The following is a 15,242-nucleotide window of genomic DNA, read 5'->3' on the forward strand; positions in this document are numbered from 1 at the left end:
CGGGCAGCACCAAGGTACAAACGGAGCTGAGCCCTCCCCGTACCTCCAGCTTCAGCCCTCCCCTCGCACTTTGTGCCCCGCCGGTCCCAAAGGCAGCGGCCGGGGGGGCTGGGGCGGCGGGCAGGGTCCCCGGGCCCCGGCGGGGTCACCCCGGCACTCACCGGTACCGAGCAGGTCTCCGGTCCTTGTGCCGTGTCCCTTCCTCCTTCCTGCGGGGCACAGCGGGGGCGGTGCACCGGGAGCCGCTCCGGGAGAGGGGCCGGGACCGGAGCGGGGCTGGAGCGGTGCCGGGACCGGAGAGTGGCTGGAGCACGAGAGAGCTGGAGCGGTGCCGGTGCCGGTGCTGGAGCAGGAAAAGGGTTGGAGTGGTGCCGGTGCCCGGGGAATTGTAGCGGAGCCGGTGCCGGTACCGGAGCAGAGCGGTCCGAGCGGTGCCGGTGCCGGTACCGGGGGAATTGGAGCGCAGCCGGTGCCGGTACCTGAGCAGAGCGGTCGGAGCGGTGCCGGTGCCGGTACCGGGGGAATTGGAGCGCAGCCGGTGCCGGTACCGGAGCAGAGCGGTCGGAGCGGTGCCGGTACCGGAGCAGAGAGGTCCGAGCGGTGCCGGTGCCGGTACCGGAGCAGAGAGGTCCGAGCGGTGCCGGTGCCGGTACCGGAGCAGAGAGGTCCGAGCGGTGCCGGTACCGGAGCAGAGCGGTCCGAGCCCAGCCGCGGGCGGTGCGGGAGCGCTGCCGGCGCTCGGTTCCGTGCGGCGCTGGCTCCTCCCCGCCGCAGCCCCGGGATAAGGAGCCCGCTCGGCCCCGCTGGCCCGGGCAGGAGCCGCGCACGGAGAGAGCACAAGCACACAAACAACCACCCAGCGATCCCGGCCGCGCACACGAGCCAGGGCAGCTCCCTCCTGCGGCTCCTCCTGCTCCTCCTCGAGGCTCCTGGAGGATGCCTGAGAACCGGGACCGCCCGGCACCCGCAGCCCTGGGGCTTTCAACCCATCCGGGTCGTGGATTTAACAGCGGCTCCACCACCCATTCCGGCTCCTTGTTGTATTATATTTAGTCAAACATTCTGGGTTCGCCAAAAATAGAGCAGCCGTGGAAATAAATCAGGCTGACTGGAGGTGCCAACGTTGTCTGCCTGAAAGTAATTAATTTCTTATATCCTATGCTATATTAATCCTTGCCTTCCCTCCACACACCGCCCTGTCTGCCAGCAGAGTTTTTGTAATTGGTGCCGAAATCTGGGGAATGTGAGGGAGGTTTAAGGTGGTGGGGAAGGGCAGGAGGAAACCTGGTTCTGTGGAGGAAAATCCTCCTGCAGGAAACATTTAGGGTCTCCTTTCCAGACGTGGATATTCCACGAAGAATCTGCCCAGGAGACCCGAATTTGGGCTTCTTCGGTTCTGCTGCTGCCAGAACTCCTTTTTCCCTTTTTCTTTTCCTTGCTGACTGTCATTTCTTATCTCAGAACCACCAGGCTGGCTGGGAGACGCCTCGAGGAGTGGGGAAACGCTTCCGCAGGAGTGTCAAATCCAAGTCCCCGTGGAAGGAAGGGATGTTCTAGAAGGATCCATCTCCTCGGGTCATTTTAACCCGTCCAAGGACAACCCCCCTGGGGCCCTCAGCGATGTTTGACTGCCCTGGGAGAGGGGTAAAACCTTTAACAGGGGCTCTTCGGGGAGAGCAGGAGCTGAACCAGTGGGCTCTGAGCTGGGGCTGCCCCTCCAGGAGCAGGTGGGAGGTTCAAGACAGAGGCACAGAGACACAGAGGGGACAGGGTGGCTCTGCAGGACGGTGCCACCCTTGGTGACAAGGGGTGAGAAGCTGGTTTGTCACCTCATTTGTCACCTGCATCTGAGGGGGATTTAAATCCTCGGCTCTGCAGAGCTCAGGAGGAGAAGAAAAGGGAGAACAGAGGTGCTGTGGTGTGCAGGGGGTGACACTCAGGGTTGTGTGTGACACCAGGGCTGTGTGTGTGACACCCAGGGCTGTGTGTGACATCCAGGTATGTGTGATGTGCAGGAGGTGACACCCAGGGCTGTGTGTGACACCCAGGGCTGTGTGTGATGTGCAGGAGGTGACACCAGGGCTGTGTGACACCCAGGGCTGTGTGTGACACCCAGGGCTGTGTGTGACACCCATGTCTGTGTGTGATGTGCAGAGGGTGACACCAGGGCTGTGTGTGATGAGCAGGGGGTGACACCAGGGCTCTGTGTGATGTGCAGAGGGTGACACCAGGGCTCTGTGTGACACCCCAGCTGGCTCCTGGCTCCTGTGGCCCTGCCCTCCCCTCACCCCTGCTCACCCAGTCCCTGCTCATGCGGGCTCCACCCTCAGCTCCCTGTGAGGGCCCATCGCCCTCCCGCTGCTGCTGCCTGCAGAAATGGGACACTTGTGTTCTTTCCCCAAATCCCAGGTTCTGGCGTGGCTCTGACTTCCATATTCACCCATCTCCAGTGCTGAGAGGGCAGATGTCACCCTCAAGCATTCCTGTGTCATTCCCAGCTCAGCGCTGCTGCCACACCTCCCCTGCCACAGCTCCCAGAGCACGTGGCGCTGTGAATCCAACCTGAAACTGAAAGGAAAAGAGATTCCCTCAAAAACTTCCATCAAATGAAGGTGAAAGCCCCAAACTGGAGCTTCAGAGAAGCCGCGAGGAGAAGGCAGCAAGGGCAAGGAGGTTCCAGCAATGGGGGGCCGTGATCTGGGCGTTTGTGTCACAGCAGCTGCTCGCTGGTGCAGAACATTCCTCACAAACACAAATTACAGCCAGCAGCGTGCCAGGGATTGCTGCGAGAGCCTGACAGCGGCGGAGGAGGATGTGGAGAGGGGAAGCACCCAGCTGGAGCTGTATCCCGGCAGGATGGGATGCACAGGACCCGGCTGGAGCTGGATCCTGGCAGGATGGGATGCACAGGACCCGGCTGGAGCTGTATCCCGGCAGGAATGGGATGTACAGGACCCGGCTGGAGCTGTATCCCGGCAGGAATGGGATGCACAGGACCCTGCTGGAGCTGTATCCCATCAGGAATGGGATGCACAGGGCCCTGCTGGAGCTGTATCCCGGCAGGAATGGGATGCACAGGACCTGGCTGGAGCTGTATCCCGGCAGGAATGGGATGCACAGGACCCTGAGTGCCAGCTCCGGGCATTCCCTGCCATTCCCTCCTAGCAGAAGCAATCCCGTTTCCTCTCCACAGCCAAAAATCACCCCCAGACACCCTGCAGGCAGCAGGGATGGCGTGTTCAGAGAGAGGAGAGGAGAGGAGGGATCGGGAGGGATGGATGATCCCGGCATGGGGAGCGTGTCTGAGGTGGGATAACGGGGCTGAAGAATGGGGCTGGGGTCGTTCCACCCCCTAAGAGCCCAAAGCAAAGCGTCCCTCGACACTTGTCCTGTGTCCAAGGTCGCTGGGGTTGAGCTCGGCTCCCACCTGAGGCTCCTCTGTGATCCTGGCAGTGAATTCGCACAGCAGAGCCTCGGGGCATTTTCCAAACGTGCCAGCGGAATGGCTGAGCAGAGGGCAGACAAAACTGCTGGGCTTTTGTGAGGTTTTTCTAGAATTATTTTGCGTTCTGCCGTTGTTTTTTCTCTTTTATTTTGGTGTGTGTGATCACGGACCCTCCCGGAGCTGTGGGGGGAAGCAAGGGGTGAAGACGGGCTGCTTGTAGTCAGGAGCGCTCCCAAAAAATGGCTCTGCCTGGGAAACTTCAAGGCTTTGTGGTTGTGATCACCTCAGCTCGTGCTGGGGGAGACTTTACCCAGCAAATCCTTCTCTTCCTCCTCCTCCTCCTCCTCCTCCTCCTCCTCCTCCTCCTCCTCCTCGCGGTGAATTCCACACTGGGAGCGGTCCCACAGCCGGGTCTGTCCCCTGCCCGGGGCAGCCGGAGGAGCGCTGAGCCCACAGCCGCTCTCCCTTTGGATAGAAACTGGAATTTTTTAGGGATACTCGTGTCCCCTCACCCCGGGTGTCACCTGTCACCCCCTGGCAGCAGCAGCCAGGGCTGGACAGGGGAGAGAAGGGCGGTGAAAAGGGGAGGGGGCTGGAGCAGGCAGGGGGGGCTGGCAGACTCCTGGGGGTATCCCAAGGGGATAGGCCGGCTGGAGCCGTGTCCCAGCAGGAATGGGATGCACAGGACCCTGCTGGAGCCGTGTCCCAGCAGGAATGGGATGCACAGGACCCTGCTGGAGCTGGATCCCGGCAGGAATGGGATGCACAGGACCCGGCTGGAGCTGTATCCCGGCAGGATGGGATGCACAGGACCTGGCTGGAGCTGTATCCCATCAGGAATGGGATGCACAGGACCTGGCTGGAGCTGTATCCCGGCAGGAATGGGCAGTGCAGGACCCTGCTGGAGCTGTATCCCGGCAGGATGGGATGTACAGGACCTGGCTGGAGCTGTATCCCGGCAGGAATGGGATGCACAGGACCCGGCTGGAGCTGTATCCCGGCAGGAATGGGATGCACAGGACCCGGCTGGAGCTGTATCCCGGCAGGATGGGATGCACAGGACCTGGCTGGAGCTGTATCCCGGCAGGAATGGGATGCACAGGACCCTGCTGGAGCTGTATCCCGGCAGGAATGGGATGCACAGGACCCGGCTGGAGCTGTATCCCGGCAGGAATGGGATGCACAGGGCCCTGCTGGAGCTGTATCCCGGCAGGAATGGGCAGTGCAGGACCCTGCTGGAGCTGTATCCCGGCAGGAATGGGGTGCACAGGATCCTGAGTGCCAGCTCCGGGCATTCCCTGCCATTCCTTCCTGGCAGGACTAACCCCGTTTCTTCTCCACAGCCAAAAATCACCCCCAGACACCCACCAGGAGCCGCTCCTTCCCAAATCCAGGGAAAAGCGGCTCCCGCGCTCTGCAGGCTGCGGGCAGGAGAAGCCGCCAGGAGCACCAGGGAACGCTGCAGCATCCTGAGCAGCATTCCATTCACAGCCCTGAGCTTTCTCCTCTCCAGAACCTTCCCTGCCAGCAAACGCCACTGCGGGGACACGAGAGGGACGGAGGGAAGGTGAGGACCCAGCCCCGGCCTCACATCCCTGTGATCCCCTCGTCCCAAGGAACGGGATTTGGGAATTGCGAGCGGGATGGAGCTGGAGCCCGGCGCTCTGCCCGCCCCAGGCTCTCTCCAGGCACATCAAATCCTCCCGTGGAGAGGCCCCGCTGGGGACACTGCAGCCACTGCCCGGTGCTGGCTTTGGGACAGAGGGGACAGAGCCCTGAGCAGCCCGGGGAGCAGGGACAGCCTTAGGAGCAGAGCGGAGCAGCTCAGGCTGAGCAGAGTTGACAGCGGTGTCCAAATGTGTCACAGCAGCAGGGAGCAGCCCTGCCAGGCGTCCTTTGCTGTGAAAACACCCAATTTCTGGTGTAAGAACACCCAATTTTGGCTGTCAGCTGCTGGCCCCCGTGGAAAAGGCACACACAGAGGGGCAGGAGCTCAGCCAGGCTGCGGGGAAGATCAAACACACCCAGAGCTGACACACCAGGCCCGGTAAGAACCGGTTGAGAAAGATCCGAGCTGTACCCAGCGGGCACCCCGCTGTCCCCGGGGAGAGCTCCAGAGCTCCCACAGCCCAGAAAAACCCTGGCAATTTCCAGGAAATGCAGAAAGTCGATTAAACCTGACAGCTCAGACCGAAGCTGCGGAGAAACAGCAGCAGGAACGTGCCTGACTCCTGCAGGTCAGCTCCGGGGGGGTTCCCATTCACCTGTTTTCCTGTTTCTCTCTCACCTCTGAGGATGCAGAGCCCTCAGCAGCTCCCGTTCTCCCCAGAGCTCAGCTCACATGGCCTCGCATGTGTGCGGCTCCCGAGGAGAGCCGGCGGCTCCGGGGCTCCGCAGGGAACATTTCACAGTCACTGCGTCCCTTCCCCGCTGCCCTGCCACTCGATAGGAGCGTGGGCAGCGAGTCATGGAAAGGAAAATGTGTTCAATGCCTCCTCCTGCTGCTGCTGCTGGCCTGGCCGCTGCCCCCGACGCGCAGGCAGGCATGTGGAAATCATTGCCTGGAGAGCAGCGCTGCGTTTCAGCAGCGATGCCAGGGCTGGGGTGAAAACTGGCTGCTAAATCCAGGGAAACTGGGAAATGGGGCCATGCTCCAGTGCCCAGCCTGCCACAGCTCGCTGGAGAGGGGGAATGAGCCGCGTGTGGAACCCCAGCTCGGGGCTGGGGCTGTGCACGGTGCTCGGGAGGGGTGGGACACCCAGATTTAACAATAATTCTCCCCCCCAGTCGCGCCTCTGGTGGGCTCTCGCTCGGGAAATGTCAATCATAAAATGGTTTGGGTTGGAAAGAAGCTTAAAGGTGTAAAATTCCACCTGCCACCATCCCAGGGTGCTCCAAGCCCTGTCCAGCCTGGCCTTGGAAGCTTCCAGGGATGGGGCAACCCCTGCCAGGACCTCCCCACCCTCCCAGGAAGGGATTTTTCCATCCATCCAACCGAAATTTCCCCTCTTTCAGTCAGAACCCGTTTCCCCCTTGTGCTGTCACTCCCAGAACGGGCAGGACAGAAGGAACATTGTTATTCCTGCTGTTTTACAAGGGGGTGAACCGAGGAACAGGAGGAATGGGGATGAGTTTGGATATCCTTGGGCCAGCCCCAGAGCTCAGGGAGCTCCTCAGGATCTCCCTGCACATCTCCAAACCCAGATCACTGCAGGCTTGTTCTTGTCCCACACTGGAATTTGCTCTCTCTGAACCCCAAATTGCCCTGAAACCACTGGAAATCACTAAATCGAAATTCTCAGTGCCGTGGGACACAAAATCCCCATCCTCAAGGTGCTGACCATGGCAACCACGAGGCCGACTGCAAACCACGGAATCCAGCAGCATCTCCTCTGAATTTTGCCCATGGAGCATCACCATAACAACAGCTCCACCAATCCACACCAGAGATCCAGCCCCTTAGCAACCAGGAGCTGCCAAATCGCAAAACAAAGTTAAAAAAAAAATATAAAATAAATTTAAAAAAAATATCTGTACGATGTCTTTCCTCCACGGTGCTGCTGTGGGTGGGCAGAGCTGCAGTGGGCACAGTCGGGAAGATGCACAGAGCACCACAGATCCCAAAAAGTTCTGCCCCAGAGGGTTCCAAAGCTTCTCCTGCCCTGCTTGTGGTGCCACTGGAGGGTTTGGCCTCTGGTTTTGGGGTTTCTCTGCGTGGCTCCCCTCCCAAAGAGGGAAATCTCAGAGCACACAGAAGCTGAGATGTCACCCCTGAGAGCCCTGATTGTCACCCCTGAGATCTCTGACTGTCACCCCAGAGCTCTGATTGTCCCCCCTGAACTCTGACTGTCACCCCTGAGATCTCTGATTGTCCCCCCTGTGATCTCTGACTGTCACCCCTGAGATCTCTGATTGTCCCCCCTGAGCTCTGATTGTCCCCCCAGAGCTCTGATTGTCACCCCTGAGATCTCTGATTGTCCCCCCTGAGCTCTGATTGTCCCCCCAGAGCTCTGATTGTCACCCCTGAGATCTCTGACTGTCACCCAGCCCCAGGACCCGCCGGATCTGCTGTCCCCGGGTGTCCCCGGCTGTTTTTCAGAGCTGTTCCGCAGGGGTTAAACCACCTGAGCAGTTTGAGAAGCAGCAGAGTTTGCTCCTGACAGCGAACCTTGTCCCCTGACCCCCGCCTGGAGGAGATAAACTGTTTTTTTTCAGGGAATGATCCACCTCTGCCACTGAGTCACCGCCAGCTTCCCCTCCCCAGGCGGCTCAGGGCTGAGCTGGAGGTTCCTGAAAGCTCCGTGCTCCGGCGAGGCAGGGCTGGGGGAGCACACCCAGAGCTCCCAGCTGCTCCCTCGTGGGAGCAACGAGGCCAAAGTCCTGCAGGGAAACGCGTCTGAGAAAACCCAGCAGATCCTCCTCCCAAAACACAGCGGGAAAGGGTCCGGCGCTTTCCTGCCGGCACAAACCGGGAGTCCCTGCTCGGACCGGGACCAGCAGCACCCAGGGGTTGGGAACAGGACACAAAGCGAGGATTTGCAGCCCAAAACAGCTCCCTGTGAGCAGGAGGCCGTGCTGGGCTGGAGAAGGTCTGGCTGGAGGATAATGAGGACTTTCCCAAGCCTTTGGCTGCAGGGTGGATGGAGAGGGAGGAGCTGTGGCTGGAACAGCTTGGGTGGCACCAGGGACTCCCTCACAGCCTCGGGATGCTCAGCCAGCGTTTGCTGCTTGCCTCACAGCCTGCTCTGCTATTTTCAGCCCAAACGAGGAGTCCAGCCGGGCTCTGCCTTCCCAAAACATCGATGCAGGCATAAACTTCATCCCTTCATTAGGGGGATGATGGATGTGAGAGCGTTTCCAAAAAAAGAGGGCTCGGGATGAGAGCTGGGAACGGCGGAGCAGTGAGGGAAAATCCCTGGCAGGGCAGGAATGGCTGGGATGGAGTCGGGAGAGGCGCTGGGCTGAGCTGGGAGCTCTGTCCCACCCTCGCTGCGGTGTCTGCGAGCTCCTGCAGCCCCCACGGCGCTGTCGAGGCTGCTGAAGCTGCTGCTCCCCTCCCCACGCCTCCCATCCCGTCTGACATCCCCCAGCTCCGCCGGGATCGCTGGGGAATTGGAGCAGATGGCGGCGGAGTTGGCTGGGAAGAGGGAAAATCTCCTTCCCTCGGGGAGTGGCAGCTCCGGGGACCGGGGGATGCAGCAGGAGCAGCCCCAAAACACCCCAGGAATCAAACGCTGTGCCCAAAGCACCGCAGGGACCTCGCGGCTCCTCTTCCTCAGCTCCCGATGGTTTGCGAGCCTCGGGAGCCTCATCCCTGGGACAGGGACAGGGACACAGGACACAGGGACACAGGACACAGGGACACAGGATACAGGGACACAGGGACAGAGACAGGACACAGGGACAGAGACAGGACACAGGGACAGGACACCGGGACAGGGACACAGGACACAGGGACACAGGGACAGAGACACAGGGACAGGACACAGGTACAGGGACATATGGACAGGGACAGGGACACACGGACAGGACACACTGACAGGACACAGGGACAGAGACAGGACACAGGGACACAGGGACAGGGACACAGGGACAGGACACAAGGACAGAAGGACACAGACACAGGACATAGGACACAGGGACACAGGAACACAGGACACAGGGACACAAGGACAGAGGGACACAGGACACAGACACAGACACAGGGACACAAGGACAGAGGGACACAGGGCACAGACACAGGGACACAAGGACAGAGGGACACAGGACACAGACACAGGGACACAAGGACAGAGGGACACAGGACACAGACACAGACACAGGGACACAAGGACAGAGGGACACAGACACAGACACAGGACACAGGACACTTTTCCCTGGATAGCGGGCGGTTCACATCACGCCGAGCTGCAGCTGCCTCTCCCTGGACGAGCTTTTCCCCCGCGTCCGTCCTCGATCCCTCCCCAGCCCTTTTCTCCACCCACGGCCACCCCTCGGCTCCCCGCCCGCCCCGTCCCCGCTCCAGGCGCGCTCCGCTTGTTCCCGGTTTTTGGAAAATGCTTCCACCTCGTGGCTCTCTGGAGAAACTCCCGGGAGAGCCCCAGCCCGGCCGTGCCGCCCTCTGCGCTCGCCCCGGGCTGGCAGATCACAGCCCAGGGCTCTGCCTGCTGCTGCTCCCGATAAACACCGGCTGTCCCGGGGCTGAGGAGGAGCTGGAGGAGCCCGTGGTCAGTCCAAACCCAGTCCAAACCAGTCCTCCCAGTCCCCCAAGTCCACAGTCCTCCAGCCCCTCCAGCCCTCCCAGTCCCCAGCCCTCCCAGTCCTCCCAGCCCTCCCAGCCCTCCCAGTCCACCTCCCAGACCCGAGTCCTCCCAGTCCCGAGTTCTCCCAGCCCTCCCAGCCCTCCCAGTCCTCGCAGTCCTCCTCCCAGTCCCGAGTCCTCCCAATCCTCCCAGCCCTCCCAATCCCCCCAGCCCTCCCAGTCCCCCCAGTCCCAAACCCTCCCAGTCCAAATCCAGCCCTCCCAGTGCTCCCAGTGCTCCCAGTGCTCCCAGCACACGAGGGCTGGCGGAGCTCAGCTGGACCCGCTCTGCCAGGGTCCTCTCCTGCAGCCCCTCCAAAATCCAACAACAAATCCCAAATCCTCCCGCGTAGGGCAGCTGGGGTGGAGACAGAGGGAAAAGCCTCGGACACACTTCGGGAAGCACCCAGGTGGAATTTGGGGCTTCACCCTTCCCGTGGAGATGCTGCAGGGAGGGGGTCACAGCCCTTTGGGGGTCCCCGTTCCCACCAGCTCCGTGGGAACTGCTGGAAAAGGCCCTCCTGCTCCACTGGGGGAGATTCCCGATCCTCGGAAATCCAGGAAAACACCCACACGGATCCGGCAGGACGCTGAGGTTTCATGGAATCCCAGGGCGCTTTGGGATGGAAGGGATCATCCAGTGCCACCCCTGCCATGGACAGCTACACCTCCCCCTGTCCCAGGCTGTTCCAGGTCCCAGTGTCCAGCCTGGCATGGGACACTGCCAGGATCCAGGGACAGCCTGGAATTCCCTGATGGAATTTGCTGTCCCAAGGATCCCCTCCGTGCCCAAAGAGAGGGGAACAGGCACGAGCAAGCCTCACCTTTATTTTGCCACATAAACCGATTCCATTTTTAGCAGTTTTTGCTACTGTTAGAAACTAAATCCCCCGAATGAGCAACCCCATTTACCAGGCTCCTCTTTTTGGGGTATTTTTAGGGTTTTATTTTGCAGAAACCCACCAGGATTGTTCCCTCTGATGCCCAGTTGTGCTCACACCAGCCACGCTCGAGGAGCGTGCGAAGTGACGGGAATTCCCACCAGGAATTGGGAATTAAGGCAGGAGAATGAGCAGCCCTGCGCTCCTCGGAATCACACAGGAGCCGTCAGAGGGACGCGCTAATTTCTCATGGAATAAAGGATCCCAAATTCCGCAGGAATCCTAAATCCAACAACATTTGGGATGCTGGGGATGCTCAAACTAAATCAAACTCTGGCTGGAGTGAAAGCTGTCCCAGTGAAACTCGGCAGCTCCACTCGTGTTCTCAGGGAGCCTGGGGGTGGAATCCCTGCGGAAATCCTGGATTCTGCTGCTTGGAACATTTCACGTGGCAAATCCAGGGTTTGAAACTACAACAGGGTTTGAAAAGAGGGATAACCAGGCTCATTTTCCCGGGATTTCAGCCACCACAGCGCTGAGAGAGGCGACGTTAAAGGCGGGCAGGACTCAGCTGCCGCTCTCCTGGCCGGGGCTCAATCCAAGCGCTCCCCGTTAATGAGCAGGAAGCCGGGATTTGGGATGGGATTTGTTCAGCCCATCCGGACGCTCGGCACGCCAGGACCTTGCGGGGGTTAATCAGAGGAACCTGCCGGCCTTGCCGAGCCGAGGAAATGAGAACTCAGGCACCATATGCTGCTCGTCCCCGGGAGGCGGCGGAGCGTCGGGAGCAGCGTCCGCATCTGCCCGGGACAGCTGCGCTCCGAGCTGAGGAGGGGTCACAGCCGGGATAAAGGGAATGGGTTATCCCACCGGGATAATGGGAATGGGTTATCCCGGGATAAAGGGAATGAGTTATCCCACCAGGATAATGGGAATGGGTTATCCCACTGGGATAAAGGGAATGAGTTATCCCACCTGGATAATGGGAATGAGTTATCCCACTGGGATAAAGGGAATGAGTTATGCCACTGGGATAAAGGGAATGAGTTATCCCACCGGGATAATGGGAATGGGTTATCCCACCGGGATAATGGGAATGGGTTATCCCACCAGGATAAATGGGAATGAGTTATCCCACCGGGATAAAGGGAATGAGTTATCCCGGGATAAAGGGAATGAGTTATCCCGGGATAATGGGAATGTGTTATCCCACCGGGATAAAGGGAATGAGTTATCCCGGGATAAAGGGAATGAGTTATCCCACCGGGATAAGGGGAATGAGTTATCCCGAGATAAAGGGAATGAGTTATCCCACCGGGATAGAGGGAATGGGTTATCCCACCGGGATAATGGGAATGGGTTATCCCGGGATAAAGGGAATGAGTTATCCCACCTGGATAATGGGAATGAGTTATCCCGGGATAAAGGGAATGAGTTATCCCACCTGGATAATGGGAATGGGTTATCCCACCAGGATAATGGGAATGGGTTATCCCACCGGGATAATGGGAATGAGTTATCCCACCGGGATAATGGGAATGGGTTATCCCACCTGGATAAAGGGAATGGGTTATCCCACTGGGATAAAGGGAATGAGTTATCCCACCGGGATAATGGGAATGGGTTATCCCACCTGGATAAAGGGAATGGGTTATCCCACTGGGATAAAGGGAATGGGTTATCCCACCGGGATAAGGGGAATGAATTATCCCGGGATAAAGGGAATGAGTTATCCCACCGGGATAAAGGGAATGAGTTATCCCACCGGGATAATGGGAATGAGTTATCCCACCGGGATAATGGGAATGGGTTATCCCACCGGGATAATGGGAATGGGTTATCCCACCTGGATAAAGGGAATGGGTTATCCCACCTGGATAAAGGGAATTAGTTATCCCACTGGGATAAAGGGAATGGGTTATCCCACCGGGATAATGGGAATGGGTTATCCCACCGGGATAATGGGAATGGGTTATCCCACCAGGATAAATGGGAATGAGTTATCCCACCGGGATAAAGGGAATGAGTTATCCCGGGATAAAGGGAATGAGTTATCCCGGGATAATGGGAATGTGTTATCCCACCGGGATAAAGGGAATGAGTTATCCCGGGATAAAGGGAATGAGTTATCCCACCGGGATAAGGGGAATGAGTTATCCCGAGATAAAGGGAATGAGTTATCCCACCTGGATAAAGGGAATGGGTTATCCCACCGGGATAAAGGGAATGAGTTATCTCGGGATAAAGGGAATGAGTTATCCCACCGGGATAAGGGGAATGAGTTATCCCGGGATAAAGGGAATGAGTTATCCCACCGGGATAACGGGAATGGGTTATAGGATAACCTTCCCCAGGGTTATGTGCCCTCAATAACGCCACTCCTTCCCAAGGGTTATTCCCACTTTTCCCAGGGCTGTCCCCCTCAACAATGCGAGGATTTAACCCCTTCAACGCCACCCCTCCTTCTCCCGGGGAGCCGGGGGGAGCCCGGGGGGAGCCGGGGAGAGCCGGGGAGAGCCCGGGGGGAGCCGGGGAGAGCCCGGGGGGAGCCGGGGAGAGCCCGGGGGGAGCCGGGGAGAGCCGGGGAGAGCCCGGGGGAAGCCCGGGGGGAGCCGGGGAGAGCCCGGGGGGAGCCGGGGAGAGCCGGGGAGAGCCCGGGGGGAGACGGGGAGAGCCGGGGGGAGCCGGGGGGAGCCGGGGAGAGCCCGGGGGAAGCCCGGGGGGAGCCGGGGAGAGCCGGGGGGAGCCCGGAGGAGGCCGTGGGGAGCGGGGGGGAGCCTGGGGGCAGCCGAGTGGAGCCGAGGGGAGCCGGGGAGAGCCGGGGGTGAGGATGCCACACGTTCAGCCCAGCCCAGCGGCAGAGCAGCCGGCGAGGCAGAGCCAATGGCCGCTTTTCATGCTCAGCGAGCGCGTCCACCTCCATCCCCCGCCACTGGAGCCCTTAAGTTGCGGCTTGAAGCACCTCGCTGTGCAGAGCAGAGCTGCTGCTCAGCGGGAACAGAAGGCAGAGCGTGCTGCCAGGGAGCCAGCATGGACCCCGAGCCCGCCAGGCCCGGCTGCTGACACAGGTACGTGCCCTCCGAGGCAGGGAGCCCACAGCAATCCCATCCGGGATGCGAACTCGGATCACGCTTGAATTTTCCACCAGGGGGAATATGGGAATTTGGCTCTCTCGGAATGATTTATCCCCCCCACGGCTTTCCCCAGCGCCGCCACCTCCCCTCCCTCTGCGGGCTCTCCCCCGACACTTTGCTGCTGTCTCTCCTTCTGGGCGCCTTCGTTCTGGGGCGTTTTGGTGCTCCCTGAGCGTGGCAAAATCCGGAGAGGGGAGAGCGGCAGGACACGGTGCTCCCCGCAGGCTGTGTGGGCTTTGGAGCCGGGGCACCCGGATCCAGGGATCCCGTGGATAAATCCATCCCTGGAGATCCCGGCACGGCCAGGCTGGCTCATTCCAGGGATCCCGGACGGTAAATCCACCCCTGGGGTGCCCAGCATGGCCAGGCTGGCTCATTCCAGGGATCCTGTGGATAAATCCATCCCTGGAGAGCCCGGCACGGCCAGGCTGGCTCATTACAGGGATCCCGTGGATAAATCCATCCCTGGAGAGCCCTGCTCAGCTCCCGGGAGGATCCAGGGGCTCTCCCAAACGGGAGCCTCCCCCTGACGAGTGTCTGGAGCCCGGCACTCCCCGGGGAGGGGAAGCGGTGAAATGGGGGCACGGCGGAGTTCAGCTCCCCTCTCCACGGCTTTTACACTCGAAGAGGACCCCGAGGCAGCGCGGGTTGATGTCACCCGTGTCCCCTGCTCTGGGGACCACCCTCTCCTCCGGCTGGAGATGTCCAAACTCCTCCTTGGAGCTGGGAAGCCCCGGGGTGAGGCTGCCTCGTCTGGAGGCACAGGAGAGCGGCTGCTCTGCATTTCCCCGTGTCGGGAGCTTGCTGCTCCCGGGATCTCCGTGTCATTTGCTCCTCCTGAGTTCTCTCAGGCCTGAAAAGGGGAATTAAAAACAGGGGAACTGTTTCCTGGATCAGGGAACAACAGGGAACAGGGATCCGGGGGAGCTGGGAAGAACTTTTTGTGGCAGACGAGAGGAGCCTTTCCCTGTTCATTCCCTGGTGCTGGGAATTCCCTGGACGCTGCTCTCGGCCTCCCCATTTCCCATTCCCACCCTCCGAGCTGATTCCCGTGTCTGTGGCTGGGGAAATGTTCTCCAACAAATCCTTCCCGGAGCTGATGCCATCAGGTGGCGCTTGGGAACAGGCAGCGTCGCCGCGGGAGTTTGGAGAGGGAGCACTTGTTGCTGTGGGCTGCAAATGACACCGGAACGGGGACAGGGGACACCCAGAGCTCCTGTGACACAGGAATGGGGACACCCAGAGCCCCTGTGACACAGGAATGGGGACACCCAGAGCCCCTGTGACACAGGAATGGGGACAGGGAACACCCAGAGCTCCTGTGACACACGAACGGTGACACCCAGAGCTCCTGTGACACAGGAATGGGGACACCCAGAGCTCCTGTGACACAGGAATGGGGACACCCAGAGCCCCTGTGAGGCAGGAACGGGGACACCCAGAGATCCTGTGACACACAAATGGTGACACCCAGAGCTCCT

The 15,242-nt window shown here is 60.1% G+C and overlaps 1 protein-coding gene across 4 annotated transcripts in view; it reads right to left on the minus strand.

Annotated features, from left to right (window-relative positions):
• Positions 1 to 972, minus strand: part of CDK18 (cyclin dependent kinase 18) — a 29,058-nt gene extending 28,086 nt beyond the window's left edge. Inside the window, exons 1-3 of one of the 4 annotated variants that reach the window (XM_088067142.1) lie at positions 549 to 972; positions 411 to 479; positions 162 to 343 (exon numbers count right to left, since the gene is read on the minus strand). The gene's annotated coding sequence lies outside the window, so the exon portion shown is untranslated. Of the gene's footprint in view, positions 1 to 161 lie in introns of all 4 variants that reach the window. The other 3 variants (XM_088067141.1, XM_088067140.1, XM_014258086.2) reach the window with 3 other exon arrangements.
• Between the last annotated feature and the right edge of the window lie 14,270 nt (positions 973 to 15,242).

This window comes from Pseudopodoces humilis, chromosome 26 (genome assembly GCF_049639895.1).
Source record: "Pseudopodoces humilis isolate 2021_Gansu_Grassland_sample_001 chromosome 26, ASM4963989v1, whole genome shotgun sequence".
NCBI lineage: Eukaryota > Metazoa > Chordata > Aves > Passeriformes > Paridae > Pseudopodoces > Pseudopodoces humilis.